Below are 15257 nucleotides of genomic sequence, written 5' to 3'. Positions count from 1 at the left end.
GAAACAGAAAGAATCAAAGGAAAATGTCACCTGAATGACATAAGACTGAGGGATCATAAACTCCTGCTGCTCAAGTCCCCACAGCTACCCTACATCCAGAACTATCTCCAGCTCCAACCTTCTAAAGGCCCATTCTTTAAATAATACTGATTTTCTTGAACTAGGGTAGATTTCTCTACCTTCCAGGCTCACTAGAATAGAAGAGTAGTATTTTTAGTGTGAATTCATTAATTAGTTTATTTTTCTAGTTAAAGGTCAACTGAGAGCTCTTTTTGATTCATAATGCTGAAATATCTAGTTACAGCACATATAAATCAAGTCTGAGGAGGTGTCCCAAACAGCTAAGGGATTGTGGCACAGAAGCATTAGGTGCCTGGAATGCTGTGATGTCTTCTAATATGTGAATTTTGCTAAGCTACAGTCCCTAATTATTCAAATAAATACCAATTTATTTGCTATGAAAGCTTTTATAGATATGCTGAAAGTCCACAATAATTGACTTTAAGGAGACTGTCTTAGATAAGCTGGGTAGATCTAATTCAATCAGTTGAAAGGCCTTAACAGCAGAGCTTAGGTTTCCCTGATGCAGAAGAAAATCTACCTGTGGATAGCAACTTCAGCCTCTGCTAGAAAGTTCCAGACTGCCCTTACTGATGGTCTGCCTTCAGATTTTGGACTTGCTTAGCCAGTGTCCACAATTGCATAAACCCAATTCCCTGCAGTAAATCTCTTAATATGTATCCCCTACTGGTGTCTCTCCAGTTAAAACCTGATTGATATAAATGCCTAAGGTAAATTTTACCATTCATTCGTTCAAAAAATATTTATTGAGGACCTATCAATAAATATTTAATGAGGACCTAGTCTATACCAGCCATTATTTTATTTCATTTTATTTTCATTTCATTTCATTTCATTTTTAATTACGGAGCACATTGTATCCACAAAGAGTATGTACAATTTCCCATGCAGCTGCTATTACTCAAGAATATTGTCAGTCTCTTGTGTGTTGACTCCAGTGTTCCTTGCATCAATTATAGCTCCACCAGTCATACTTGAAAATCCATGTTTTGAATTTTGTGTTAGTTATTCCCTTGTACTTCTTTATACTTTTACTACATATGTATGTAATCAAGTATACTTGTTTTTTTTTTAACTTTTATGTAAATGGAATCATCCTAGTTATAGTCTTCTATAACTTGTGTGTAGCTATCACTTGTTCCTTTTTTTTTATTCCAGTATAATTAACATACAGTGTTATATTAGTCTTAGGTGCACAATACAGTGATTCAACAATCTATACATTACTCAGAGCTCATCACCATAACTGTACTCTTAATCCCCTTCACCTATTTCACCCATCACCCACCCACCTTCCCTCTGGTAGCCAGTTTGTTGTCTATATTTAAGAGTCTGTTTTTTTGTCTCTTTTTTCTTTGTTGGTTTCTTAAATTACATATATGAATGAGCTCATATGGTATTTGTCTTTCTCTTATTTATTTCATTTAGCATTATACCCTTTACATCTATCCATGTTGAAAATGGCAATATTTCATTCTTTTTATGGCTCAGTAATATTCCATTGTATATATGCACCATATCTTCTTTATCCATTCATCTATTGATAAGGGATGGACATTTGGGTTGCTTCCATATCTTGGCTATTGTAAATAATGCTGCAATGAACATAGGGATGCATATATCTTTTAGAATTGGTGTTTTCATATTCTTTGGGTAAATACCCAGTAATATAATTACCAGAGATTATTTTAGATGCTGGGAATACAATGTTGAACAAGACACTGTCCTCATGGAGCTTACATTATTTGAGGGACAGAGATTAAAAACTGTGTGTGTGTGTGTGTGTGTGTGTGTGTGTGTGTGTGTGTGTGTGTGTTTGTATAATTTCAGGTACTGCCAAACACTATGAAGAAAAAGCAGTATTAAGGGAGAGTGGGCAGGATGGAGGATAGGATGGGGGCACCTAGCTGGCTCAGTCAGTGGAACATGCTACTCTTGATCTCAGGGTCATAAGTTTGAGCCCCACACTGGGCACAGAGATTACTTAATAACAACAACAAAAAAATGTTTTTAAGGAAGAATAGGATGAACAGAAAAGGCAAGATCTCTGAGAGGATGACATTTGAATAGATATTTAAATGAAATAATGGAATGAGGATTGGGGAGAAGAGTATTCCAGACATAGTAAGTGCAAATATGCCAAGGTCGGAATGAGCTTGGGGTTTGTGTCCAGAGTGAAGTAAGGGGGAGGGAGTAAAGAATGGCATGAGATGAGATGGTACCACAGATGCCTGGCAGTATTACATTGTTGAATGAATGAATGTTGAATGAAAATATCTTCCAAACTTTCCTGCTCTATACTGCCTCTGTTAGCTAATACAGAGACAGCAGCCACATAGTTTTTGCTACTGGATTCTTCATGATAGATGTACATAAGAGCAGAAAACATTGTCACTAATGATTCGCCTTAGGATGACTGTTGTCGCTAACTAAACTAAGAAATTGGTAGGAGGAGAGGAAGGTGGTATATGAGGACCAGAGATATAGGATTTGTGAAGGAGGGTTAGGAATTTTGGGCAGACTATGGCCCTTGGGTCAATGACAGGTGTTGTATAGTCAGCAGGTACCAGAGTCAATAAGTTGGCAACAGCAATAATAACAATAGCTACAGTACAAAGCCCACAGTTTTTGATGCCACCCAGAACTCAAAGAGACTTATTAAGCATAGTGCTTCCTTCTTAGTGGTAGGAGGTACAAGATGCAATAGTTGTCCTTTACTTTGGAGGGGATGTCCAGGCATGCCCCAGGCCACTATGTACCTAAAACAGTGGTTCTCAGATAGGAGTGATTTTGTCTTCCAGGGATACTTGGCAATGTCTAGAGACATTTTGGTTGTCACAACTCTATCCTCTTCCTAGAGGATCCTCCTTCCTATTTCCACCCCCATATCCTCTACTCTCTGTCACATGGTAAGTCCTCATCCGGTAAGACTGGCCCAGTGCCACCCCAGCCAGGAACCTCACCCTAGGATTGAGATATAGATTGTATGCTTTGATATTTCTGTGCCGTATTCCTGAAATACCACAGACATCTCTAAGTAATTACTTTGTGTTATCGTTGTTTCTGTGTCTATCTCCCTGAATTGGACTGTAACACCTAGAGCAACTTAAAGGGAGAGATTACTGGCATCTAGAGGTCAGGGATACTGCTCAACATCCTATGTTGCACAAGATGCTCCCCGAAACTAGAAATTTTCTGGCCTAGGATGTCAGTTGTGCCACAGTTGAGAAATCCTGCCCTAAAAATACCACCAATGGAGCAGACCCTTTCCTTTTTTTGGGTTTATCTTCCACCTTCTGGAGCATATATGTCTTTCAAGGCCTCCAAGTATTTACCACTTCCTGGTCATCTAGTCTTATTAACAGGATTAACATAATGCCATCAATATAGTGGGCCAATGTTTCACTGTATGTCCAGATGTCCATGTTGCTTAAGACTGTATTATGATAGTTCTTATGACAGACTGCATTAGGGGGGAGTTAACATAATTCAGGGATAAAATTTAAAATGTATACTGTTGGGGCGCCTGGGTGGTGCAGTCAGTTAAGCGTCCGACTTCAGCCAGGTCACGATCTCGCAGGTCCGTGAGTTCGAGCCCCGCATCAGGCTCTGGGCTGATGGCTCAGAGCCTGGAGCCTGTTTCCGATTCTGTGTCTCCCTCTCTCTCTGCCCCTCCCCCGTTCATGCTCTGTCTCTCTCTGTCCCAAAATTAAATAAACGTTGAAAAAAAAAATAAAAATAAAAAAATAAATAAAATGTATACTGTTGTCTACCCCAAGAGAATGCACACTGTTTAAATACTCCTTACTGTTAAGGATGGAAAACAACTCTTTCATCAGATCAATACTTGCCTACCATGTACTTGAGGTCATGTTAATCTCTTAATCCGCTCTAGAAACCACATCTGGCACAGCAACTGCAATTGAGGCTACTACCTGGTTGAATGTGATAATTCACTGTCATCCTCAGGATCTGTGTAGCCTTTGTAAGGGTCTGACGTCACTGTAATATAATGTGGACCACCATCCTTGCATGCTTTAGGTCTTTAAGGCACGAATCTCTGCCATATTTCCTAGGATACAATATTGTTTTTTATTTCCTATCTTGGCAGGCTGTGGGGGAGCTATTCAGTATCCTTCCCTGCTATGTTCTTATCCCATAGGCTCTGGAACCTATATGAGAGTTTGGCCAACTTCTAATTATGCTCATCACAATTATACTTTTGGCAACTTGGGAAATGACACTTGGCACTGTGAGCCAGACCTGGGCCAGGACATTTATGACCCTATATACCACCATTCTAAGAGAGGCCACTATGACACTTTGGGTATCAATGTCAACTTGGACATTTTGCCTACAGCTTTCAAAATATTTGGTTATTCCACTTTTCCCAATGTATAGTTTTGAGAGCAAATGATAGGTACCTTTGGAGAAGTACTAGGGGATTCATTAACACATGCTATGGTGTTACATGGTCCTTCCTGAGGACCTAGTTTCACTTTCAATCACATGGTCTGAAATCAAACCGTTCTAAGTTTAAAAACTAGCTCAGGTCTGAAAACTAAAGGAAAGGACCACTTTTTTTTTTTCTTTCCTAACTGGAATAGCTGCCTTCAACCTCCTAAACATCCATCCTTGATTTCTCTTGGTTGTAATAAATTGAACAATACTTCTGTACACTGCCCATCAATTTGCGTCTAAGGAAATCCTACTGAATCAACCATCTAAATATCATTCTGCAGGTCAGGACCCTCCAGGCAGCCATTCTAACCTTGTGCTAATCATAATTCTGCCCACCTTCCTTCTGATAGTTAAACCTCACCAGGTGGCCTCTATTTGGGGATCCTATCATCCCCATTGCTATCATGGAACTCAGCTCTGTAACTTTATCTGCCACTATCTCCAGAGGCCTGTAAAGAACATCCACCATAACTAACAGTGCTTTGCTGGGCCATATTGAGTCTGGGGAAAACGAGAAAATCAGAAATATTGATCCTGTCTTTAAGATTTGGTATCTTGTTCATATGGATTTTTCTGCATTTTGATTTTTAATATTTTTTAATTTTAATATTTTTATATTATTTAATAATATATTTTAAATATTTTTGAGAGAGACAGAGAGAGAGACAGAGAGAATGAGCAGGGGAGGGGCAAAAAGGGAGGGGGACAGAGGATTGAAGCAGGCTCTGTGCTGACAGCACAAAGCCCAATGCAGGGCTTGAACTCAAAAACCACGAGATCATGACCTGAGCTTAAGTCAATTGCTTAACCAACTGAGCCACCCAGGTGCCCCTGCGTTCATTTTGATTTTTAAAAATGTATTAGAGGATTATTTATTTATATTGGTTACTGGACTTTTTGGTACTCTCTTAAATTTTGCACCTGAGGCAAGTACCTCATTCACTTCATCCTACTCTCAGTCTTATTCAGTGATGCTGGTGCCTCTGTCACATTCCTTATTACTTTAGGAAACAGAGTATCCTCTGAGCCTTCCCATGGAACATAACTGCTGAGTTTTCCGGCCTTAGCATTGAATATCTACTCTAGCATAGCTACTTCTTTGAGTCTTTTGATCATCCCTTCATCCACCATATCCCACGGTAGTCCTGCCATTCCTGCCACTTAATGTGGGCCATTACTTTCTCTGAGTTTCTAAGAGCCATCCTAGTAGAGTGTTAGCACTGCCTTTCCAGATTCTTGTCAGCGTATCATATCATGGGATGTCAGGGATTCATATCATGCTATCCAATGTTCTGCTATCTACCCCTGCCCCTTGATCTAGGACACTCAGAATTTAGTTCCTTATGCCGTCTTTCAGCTACGGATGGTACCTATTGGCTTGGTCATTTAGCTCCTTTGAGGTGTCCCTTTCCATCCTTAACAGGTCCAGAATTTTCTTGGCCAGGTAGAGTATGATTTAACTGCAGCTACTGGTCTGGGATCCAGGATGGAAAGTAAGGAAAGTTCCTGAGCAGGGTACCTGTTGTCTTATAAGTCAGAGGTCTCTGTATATTCCTCAAGCAAAGACAGAGGACTAGTTTTTTTAACAGGGACTTGACTATATAAATGTTGATTCATTTTTGAGAGAGAGAAAGTTTGGGCGGGAGGAGGAGCAGAGAGAGAGGGGGGCAGAGGATCCAAAGCAGGCTCTGCAATGACAGCAGTAAACTGATGTGGGGCTCAAACTCATGAACCATGAATGAGATCATGACCTGAGCTGAAGTGGGACACTCAACCGACTCAGCCACCGAGGCACCCCTACCCAGAGATTCTTAAAGGGAAGACTGTGTAAGAAGTAAATGTTGGCAAAAATCACAAACTATAAAAATCACAGATTATTCCAAAAAAGAAGGAAAGAGTTTAAGCATAAAGATGCTAATATGAATAAATACAACAAGTCCTGGTAAAGTTAGACTTTAACAAAAAGGAGAAAAGATGAAAGGAGGCCTACATAAAAAAATAAATCAGGAGCTTCTGGGTTGGTGAACACGTGGCCACTAGAGAGAGTGGCACACTCAGCATGGAAACCCTGATTCCCTTTCCACATACCTTGCCCTATGCAGTTCTTCCATCCAGCTGTTCCTGACATATCCTTTTATAACGAACTGGTACTCTAACAATGTACTGAGTAAAGATGCTGAGCAATGTGCAATACGCCTTGAAGAACTGCAGCAGGGTGATATTATAGCGTGATTGCCTTATCTATACATAAGGGTCTTGTTTGTAGATCTTAAAGGCTGCACCAATGGTTTGAGATAAACAGATCTTGCCCTGGGCAACCTTTAGATTAAACATCAAATTTCTTTTTTATAGATTTTGTTGTCGTTTGAAGATGCTTGAAAAAGTGAAAGGATATGAAGATCCGTTACTAGAAAAACAAAAACAAAAATGAAGGCATACTCAGCCGGAAATCTGAGGTCTCTAAGATTCAGCAATAGAGAGATGGGCAAACATACAGAACAGAGTAATATGTATACAAAGTACACATGGGGATTTAGAAAATTCTGCACATCCCTTGATAGTCATCTACAAAGGTAATATTGATAAACAATTTTGTATTCAGATGCCAATATTAACTGATTTAAAATTTCATTTGTTATTAAGTTCCCTAAAGCTGTGCAACTTCTTACGTTTTGATTTGTTTTTTAGTTCAGAGTCTGTTTTATTTCCCCAACATCAGGTTTCTGCACACCTCTTCTTAAATTGAAGACCACATAATTTACTTCTTATACCTTAATGTCTTACATGTGAACCCAATAAATGTAACCAAGCAGTAACACATTCTCTGAGTGTAGACCATAATCGCAAGTTTTTATTTTTTTTCCCCCATGAGTGGAATACACTTCTACATAAGAAAGCTAAAACGTTAATTTTTAAAATCACATATTTAACAATATCACAATGCAGTCCAAAGAGTAAATCAAGTGATATAATTACATTATAATTAATTAAATCTAAGATTATCTACTAAATTGCAACTTATTAAATATATTGTTTCCTCTTAAATGAAACTGCTAAACAGTTTGTCAGTAATGAATCATCTTGCAACTTTTTTTAAAGCTATGCAACTTTAAAAAAAATACAAATTACCAATTTTAAGTACTTCCAGCTACAATAACTTTGTTTTGACTGGTTATTTTTGTTTTCTCTTTTCATACAATTGTTTTATTGTGCTTTGCAATCCCCAGGAAGTTTTCCCACATTTGGGTGGGGGGAAAAAGAAATTAAAAAAAAATTTATGTTTATTTTTTGATAGAGAGACAGAACATGAGCAGGGGGAGGGGACGAGAGAGAGAGCAGGGACAGATACAGAATCTGAAGCAGGCTACAGGCTCTGAGCAGTCAGCACATAGCCTGACACGGGGCTGTAACTCACAAACAGTGAGATCATGACCTGAGCCAAAGTCGGAAGCTTAACCAACTGAGCCACCCAGACACCCCCCCACACACAAAAAAAAGAAATTTTTAAGTGGCAGAAACATAAAAATAGTGTAAGGAAAGCTAAACACTCAATGAGCTGAGGCTTTTGGCAAAATGTTAAAGAAAATACAAAGGCCTTTGTTTGGAGCAAGAATAATGAAATGAGTTCTGTTACCTCAGGTAGATGGCTCAATATAACAGAAGACAAAGTGCACTCCCTGATTCATTTGTTTCTTTCTTTTTTGTTAAGAAAAATAATCCCAAAGGTAAAAGGAAAAAAATATAAGAGGGAAATAGGCTTAATTTAAATGAAATAAGGTGACAGTACTAAGAAAGTAACTGATGGCTTTAAGTGAGGGAAGGTGCCCTGGCCAAAACCAACCACATCCCAGGTGGCAAGAGAATTTGCTAATGTAACAAAAGCATCTTTAGGAGCAATCTCAACAAAATATACTACTTGTGGAGGACACAAGAGCTGAAAAATCTGAAACCCACATTCTACGCAAACTGACTAAAGAAATAATGTTTCAGGGGCACCTTGATGGCTCAGTTGGTTGAGTGTCCAACTTTGGCTCAGGTCATGATCTCACATTTTATGAGTTGCAGCCCCACGTCATGCTCACTGCTGTCAGACTTTCAGCACAAGGTTTCGATCCTCTGTTCCCCTCTCTGTGCCCCTTCCCCACTTGCGTTGTCCCAAAAATAAATATTTTTAAAAAGAAATAATGTTTCAAAAAAAAAAGAAATAATGTTTAATACCAAAAAGAGAAGAGAGGAGAATAGAAACTATGTCTCAGATTTTTAAAATGGTAATCCTAGTATATTTTGCCTATTGTTTTCATATATTATAGAAATACCACAGAAACCATAGTATTTCAGCTGCTTTATAGTCCAGGGCTGGGAGAAAGACTCATAGGAACAATTATAATACAAAGTGGTTAGAATAAATATATTTGTAGGATTTTAGAACTGTACAGAAATATCAAACCATGCTATATGTAGCTATATATAATTCCTGGGGTGTGACTTTCTGGATATGGTGACACTGGATCAGTTTCATAGGATGAAGAAAGAATTAACCAGGTGAAAGGGAGTAGAGGAGATGGAAGTGGGAATAGGAAGGAAGAGTCTCCAGGAAAAGACAGCATAGGCAACAAACACCACCGGGTCTGTAGAATCTAGAGGCAGTTCTGTGACTAGATGCCACAGTGTGTGGCAGGGAGTTGCAAAAGGAGAATTATAGGGTTGGATAAGAGGCTGGTCATATAACTAGGATGATCCATTTTCTTGATAAATTCTGAGTGCCCTAACCTAAAAATCTCTGAATCTGGAAAGCTGAGAAGAGCCCCTAAACTATATTGTTACTTTTTGTGGCCCTTCCTGGGTATTCAATTATCTTCTTTTCTCTTGTTTACATTTCTGGTTTGAATAACTTGCTCAAGTTTCCAATTTTGACTCACTCTAATTGAGCTGTTTTAAAAATCAGTTCTAATATTTTGGTATTACAGAGTGGCTGCTTCATCTTTCAAGAAGTCATATAATACAAAGCAGCATTCTTTTAAAAAAAATTTTTTTTTACATTTATTTATTTTTGAGAGACAGAGTGAGACAAAGTGAGAGTGGGGGAGGGGCAGAGAGAGAGGAAGACGCAGGATTAGAAGCAGGCTCCGGGCTCTGAGCTGTCAGCACAGAGCCTGACTCGGGACTCGAATCCACAGACTGTGAGATCATGACCTGAGCCGAAGTCGGAGGCTCAACCAACTGAGCAACCCAGGCGCCCCAAAGCAGCATTCTTTTAAAAACTTTTTTTTTAATGTTTATTATTTTTGTGAGGGAGAGAAAGAGAGCGAGAGAGCGTGCACGAGTGGGGAAGAGGCAGAGGAAGGGAGACAAAGAATCTGAAGCCAGGTTCTGAGCTGTCAGCAACAGAGCCTGATGGAGGGCTTAAACTCACAAATTGTGAGATCATGACCTGAGCTGAAGTCAGACACTTAACCAACTGAGCCATCCAGGTGTTCCTACAAAGCAGCATTTTGAGTCAAGGTCAGAAGATAAGTGTTGACTTGTTGGCCATGCTGGTTTCTAGTGTGTGCAAGTTACTTATTTTTAAACTGTTTCCTATGTTCTCAGTAAGGCCTCATTGCATCCCATTAGATGCCCCATTATCAATCGATGCTTCCTCCTTGGACACCTGAGTCCCAGCTCCATGGAGTTTGGGAATAGGAGATATGTCACCTTTATGCTTCTTAGGCACTATTATCAGCCGAGCAAGCACTGGTCTCCCCTCAGAGATCTGAGTCCCAGTATTGTGGGACCCTTTCACTAAGTTTCTAAGTTCTGATAGCCCAGAATTTTTCCTTGTTCCCTCAGTAGGAGGGGAGTATGCAGAAAAGTCAGGCTTGCCTGCTATTCTTTGAAAAACTTGCTTACAAGGTTGGCCTTTGGCAGGCATTTAAAAACCTGTATTTCAGGTAAGCTTTCACCATTCCCAGAATTGATAAGACTGCCTCACTGTGCCCAAACTGTGAAAGCAATATGGTTTGTGGAGTCTGGAATTTGGGTATACTACAGTCTCTAATGAGCTTATCTGGTTGGCAACATTTCACACATGTGGTCAGAATGTCAGAAGTAAGCATATCCTGTGTGATTCTACAACTTCACAGGGAAAGGACCCTTGGAAGTTTTACCCGGTTCCCCTAGATATCCCACATGCTCCTTTTCCCTTTATTCATTTTGCTTTATATCCTTTTGCTGTAAGAAATCATAGCTGTGAGTACAACTATATGTTGAGTCCCATGAGTCTTCTCAGCAAATCACTAACCTACCAGTGCAGTGGTCTTGGGGACACAGAGTGGTACTTACTTCTTGCAGTCGCTACTGCTTTCTTATAGCAGTATCCACTTTTTGTCACCATAGTTCTGCAACCCCTGTTTAACAACATCCCTATATTAAATTTTCTGTTTAAAATAACTGGTATAGTTTTCCTGACTAGTCCTTGACTGACATAGCCAGTGAGTAAGGGTAAACTATCTAGTTAATGCCTTTCCATAGTTTAATTTCAGCAGCAACTAACATTTGTAATAGCACTAACCTCTTGTAATGCAGTTCCTGATTCAGTAAAGGAATGTGTTCTTTCAACCAAACATTTTCATGAAGATAATCCCTGTATAAAATTATTTAGCATACTGGGAATACTATTTTGCTGATCAAAAAGGTATAAATAATGAGATTAATTTTAAAATTTTTGCTTTATTTCAGGAAAAAATATGTGATGTTTAGGTAAAGGTTTTGTTCTGTGGTTAAAATTCACCCAATATTCATTTGATTGGAGAGTTGATTATAAATAGTATTGGCACAAAGTCATAACCATCTCTATTTACCTGAAGCCTTTCTGGTTCTATTCAGTCTATATTCAGGGTTCTGAAATGAGCAAAAGGTCAAACAAAGTGATATTCTAAGTGGAAGTCAACCAGGAGGATTTCATTTGGCAAAATCACATGAAAACAGACATTAAATATGTGGGTATACATACATATATAGTTTTATTATGGAAGATTTCAAACATCCATGAAATTTAGATATATTATTATACACTCCCCATTTACTCATCATCCAGATCAATAATTAACAAATGATCAATTTTGTTTTATCCATTCTATTCCTTCACCCCCTCCCTCATTGGATTATTATTTTTTTAAGTTTATTTATTTTTGAGAGAGACAGAGACAGTATGGGTGGGAGAGGGGCAGAGAGAGAGGGGAGAGAGAATCCTAAGCAGGCTCCACACCACCAGCACAGAGCCCAATGCAGGGCTCGAATCCATGAAACCGGGAGATTATGACCTGAGCCAAAACCAAGAGTTGGACGCTTAACTGACTGAGCCACCTAGGCTCCCCCCTGATGTTGGATTATTTTATTTTATTTTAAAAAAAAATTTTTTTTCAACGTTTATTTATTTTTGGGACAGAGAGAGACAGAGCATGAACGGGGGAGGGGCAGAGAGAGAGGGAGACACAGAATCGGAAACAGGCTCCAGGCTCTGAGCCATCAGCCCAGAGCCCGACGCGGGGCTCGAACTCCTGGACCGCGAGATCGTGACCTGGCTGAAGTCGGACGCTTAACCGACTGCGCCACCCAGGCGCCCCAAGGATTATTTTAAAACATATTACAGATATCATATTTCACTTGTAAAATCCTCAATATAAATCTTTACTGAAGTAGAGATTCTACTTTAATTTCTCATGCTTCTATATGTCTTTTTACATTTAGTTTGTTCAAAACAAAATCCAAACAATGCCTCTTAAAATCTTTTAAATCTAATCAGTATGGATGGTAGCTACACTTACAGTGAAATATATCATAATGTATAAACTTATCCAACTTATTTAATATAACACTGTGTGTCAACCATACTTAAAGGAAAAAAAAAATCTACCTTAGTCCCCTGCCCCCTTCTCCCTTATTTGACATTTATTGAAGAAATTGGGGCATTTGTCCTATAAAATTTCCCATCTTATTTGGCAGATTGTATCTCCATGGTGTCATTTAACATGTTCTTCTATCCCCTGTATAAACTGGCTTATTTGAAAGCTTCACCAGATTCAGATTCAACTATTTTGGCAAAAATATTTAATATATGATATTGTGTCAAATATATTTTTGACAGCATAGTTGGTTTGGACTCTAAGATATTGCTTCCCACAGGTGTCTGCTGAGTTTTAATTTATTGCCAATCTTTTTATGTTGGTAGACCATTTAACCCCCAATTTACAGAAGCACTGTCATCTACTGAAACTGAATGGAGTTTATTATCACCTTTAAGCTTATGACATTATTTCCTTTACTGAGAAGATGTCATCTATTACAAAGATTCTTTTATTTGCCTTAAAAGTTTTTTTTTAATTGGGGGGTCACCTGGGTGGCTCAGTTGTTTAAGTGTCTGATTTCGGCTCAGGTCATGATCCCACATTTCATGGGTTTGAGCCCCACTTCGGGCTCTGTACTGACAGCTCAGAACCTGGAACATGCTTCAGATTCTGTCTCCTGCTCTCTCTGCCCTCCCCCACTCATGCTTTTTCTCTGTTTCCCTCTAAAAAATAAACATTAAAAAAATTTTTTTAAGTTTTTTAAATTGGGAAACTATTCAATTGAGTGACCCAATTCAGTAGGTATTTTCATATGTCTGAGAAGAGTTGAATGAAAAAATGTTTGGTGAATTTAATAAAAGAAAGCCTTGGGGCATCTGGGTGGCTCAGTCAGTTGAGCGTCCAACTCTTGATTTAGGCTCAGGTCATAATCCCAGGGTCATGGGATCCAGTCCCACATTAGGCTCTGTGCTGAGAATAGAGCCTGCTTAAGATTCTCTCTCTCTCCCTCTGCCCCTCTCCCCAACTTTCACTCTCTCTAAAATATATATATTTTAAAAAAGTGTTGGGGCACCTGGGTGGCTCAGACAGTTAAGTGTCCAACTTTGGCTTTGGCTCCAATCATGATCTCACAGTTAGTGAGTTCAAGCCCTACACTGGGCTTTGCGCTGATGGTGCGGAGCCTGCATGGGATTCTCTATCTCTCTACCTCTCTCTCTGCCCCTCCCCCACTTGTGCATGCATGTGTGCTCTCTCAAAATAAACAAACAAACAAAACCTTATATTAAGTACTTAAGCACATCATGCACTGACAAGTATGTTTAACAGGTCTTCCAGTTAACAATATCAATAGTTTGAAATAGAATTTAGTAGGAGGTGGCGGTGTAATGCTTATATCTCCTAGACAACTGGTAACAACTGGTTTTTGAGCAAAGGAGTAATATGATAAAAATTTGTTTTAAGGAAGACATTACTGGAAATATTGAGGTCAATAATAGCAGGGATTGTATATTTGAAAGTAATTTAATACAGAATCGTTTGGATGCAGCTATACACCACCTCAACAAGTATGTTATGTGTTGTATTGAAAAGTGTTTGATAAACTTTGTAGCTAGTGATTTAAACTCGTTCCACAAAGCATCTAGTAAGGGATGACTGCAATGAACAAAGCAAGAGTAGAAAAATAATAAAAAATGACAAATTCCCTATCTCATTATTTATATCACCCCCAAAATAATCATATATACACACAGCAGCTGAATATTTCTGTTAATGTAGATCAGATCAAGTCACTATTCCACCCTCAAGCTTTCATGACTTCCCTGCACACTTAGAATAAAATCCAAAGTTGATACCATGGCCTCCCAGGCACTATGATAAAGCCCTCACTATCTCTAACCTCATTTCTTACCACGCTCCTCCTCACTCACTGTGATCCAAAGCCCTTGCTCTTCATAAAACAAGGCAACATTATTTCTGTTTGGGGCCTTTGCACTTGCTATTCCACCTGAAGTTACTTTCCTCCCAAATACTCACATAGTTAATTTCCTCACTTTAGGCCTTTGTTCAGTATCACCTCCTGAGAGGTCCACCTGACCACCCTATATAGATTAGCACCACACCTTACCCCTGTCCACCTCATTACCCTGATTTTTTTTCTATAACACGTGCCCAATTATTTGTTCATTATATTTAATCAACTATCTCATTTGTTCCTCAAAACCATATTCAGTAGGTAGTACTACTATCTGGTTTACAGGACATTGACATACAAAGATTAAATAAGGACCTGGGAACAGAGAAGAAAAGAATGTCAGACTTGATGACTGACTGATTCCTGACATGGGTAAATTAAAGCAAAGTTGTCTGGTTTGTCTGCACTATGGGAAACCCACACTATACGTGAACACCAATAAAAATGTTGGCCAGACAAGAGGAAGGCAAATAGAACTGAGTCTCTTCCCTAGGTACATGACCTTATGTTGTCCTCGCAACAATTTCATGGGGTAAGCACGGCAGGTACTGTATTAGACAATCATTAAACAGCAAGACTGACGGCCAGACTTCGCAGCCAGGAACGATGGCAGTCCGGCTCAGCACTCACCGGTTTGGACAGTTACGTAACGAACACCCAGAACCTCGAGCTTTCTCCCGCCCTTGGACTGGGCTCACGTGCCGAGCCTCACGACCTCAAGCAGCGCCTAAGAGAACGGTGGCGGTTGGCGAATCCGGAGAAGAGTTCCAGCGCGGGAGGTGGGGTGAGAGGTCACGATGAGTCTTACGTAAAAGGCGCCTTAGTGCGCGGCGGGAAATGGAGCTCGGCCAGGAAAGAGGGGTGTGTCCAGGCGGCCCTGCGCTCCCTTTGATTGGCTGGAAGGATGACGAGGCATT

The 15257-nt window shown here is 39.5% G+C and overlaps 1 protein-coding gene across 5 annotated transcripts in view; it reads right to left on the bottom strand.

Annotated features, from left to right (window-relative positions):
- The window catches only part of SF3B1 (splicing factor 3b subunit 1), a 60308-nt gene extending 45187 nt beyond the window's left edge, over positions 1-15121 (bottom strand). For 3 of the 5 annotated variants that reach the window (XR_007154603.1, XR_007154604.1, XM_047869660.1), the window contains exon 1: positions 14971-15111. The gene's annotated coding sequence lies outside the window, so the exon portion shown is untranslated. Of the gene's footprint in view, positions 1-14970 lie in introns of all 5 variants that reach the window. The other 2 variants (XM_047869661.1, XM_047869658.1) reach the window with 2 other exon arrangements.
- Positions 15122-15257: the final 136 nt, after the last annotated feature.

The sequence above is a fragment of the Prionailurus viverrinus genome, chromosome C1 (assembly GCF_022837055.1).
Source record: "Prionailurus viverrinus isolate Anna chromosome C1, UM_Priviv_1.0, whole genome shotgun sequence".
NCBI classification, from domain to species: domain Eukaryota; kingdom Metazoa; phylum Chordata; class Mammalia; order Carnivora; family Felidae; genus Prionailurus; species Prionailurus viverrinus.
The sequence above is the reverse complement of the archived record's forward strand: the minus strand, read 5'-3'. Positions and strand labels throughout refer to the sequence as shown.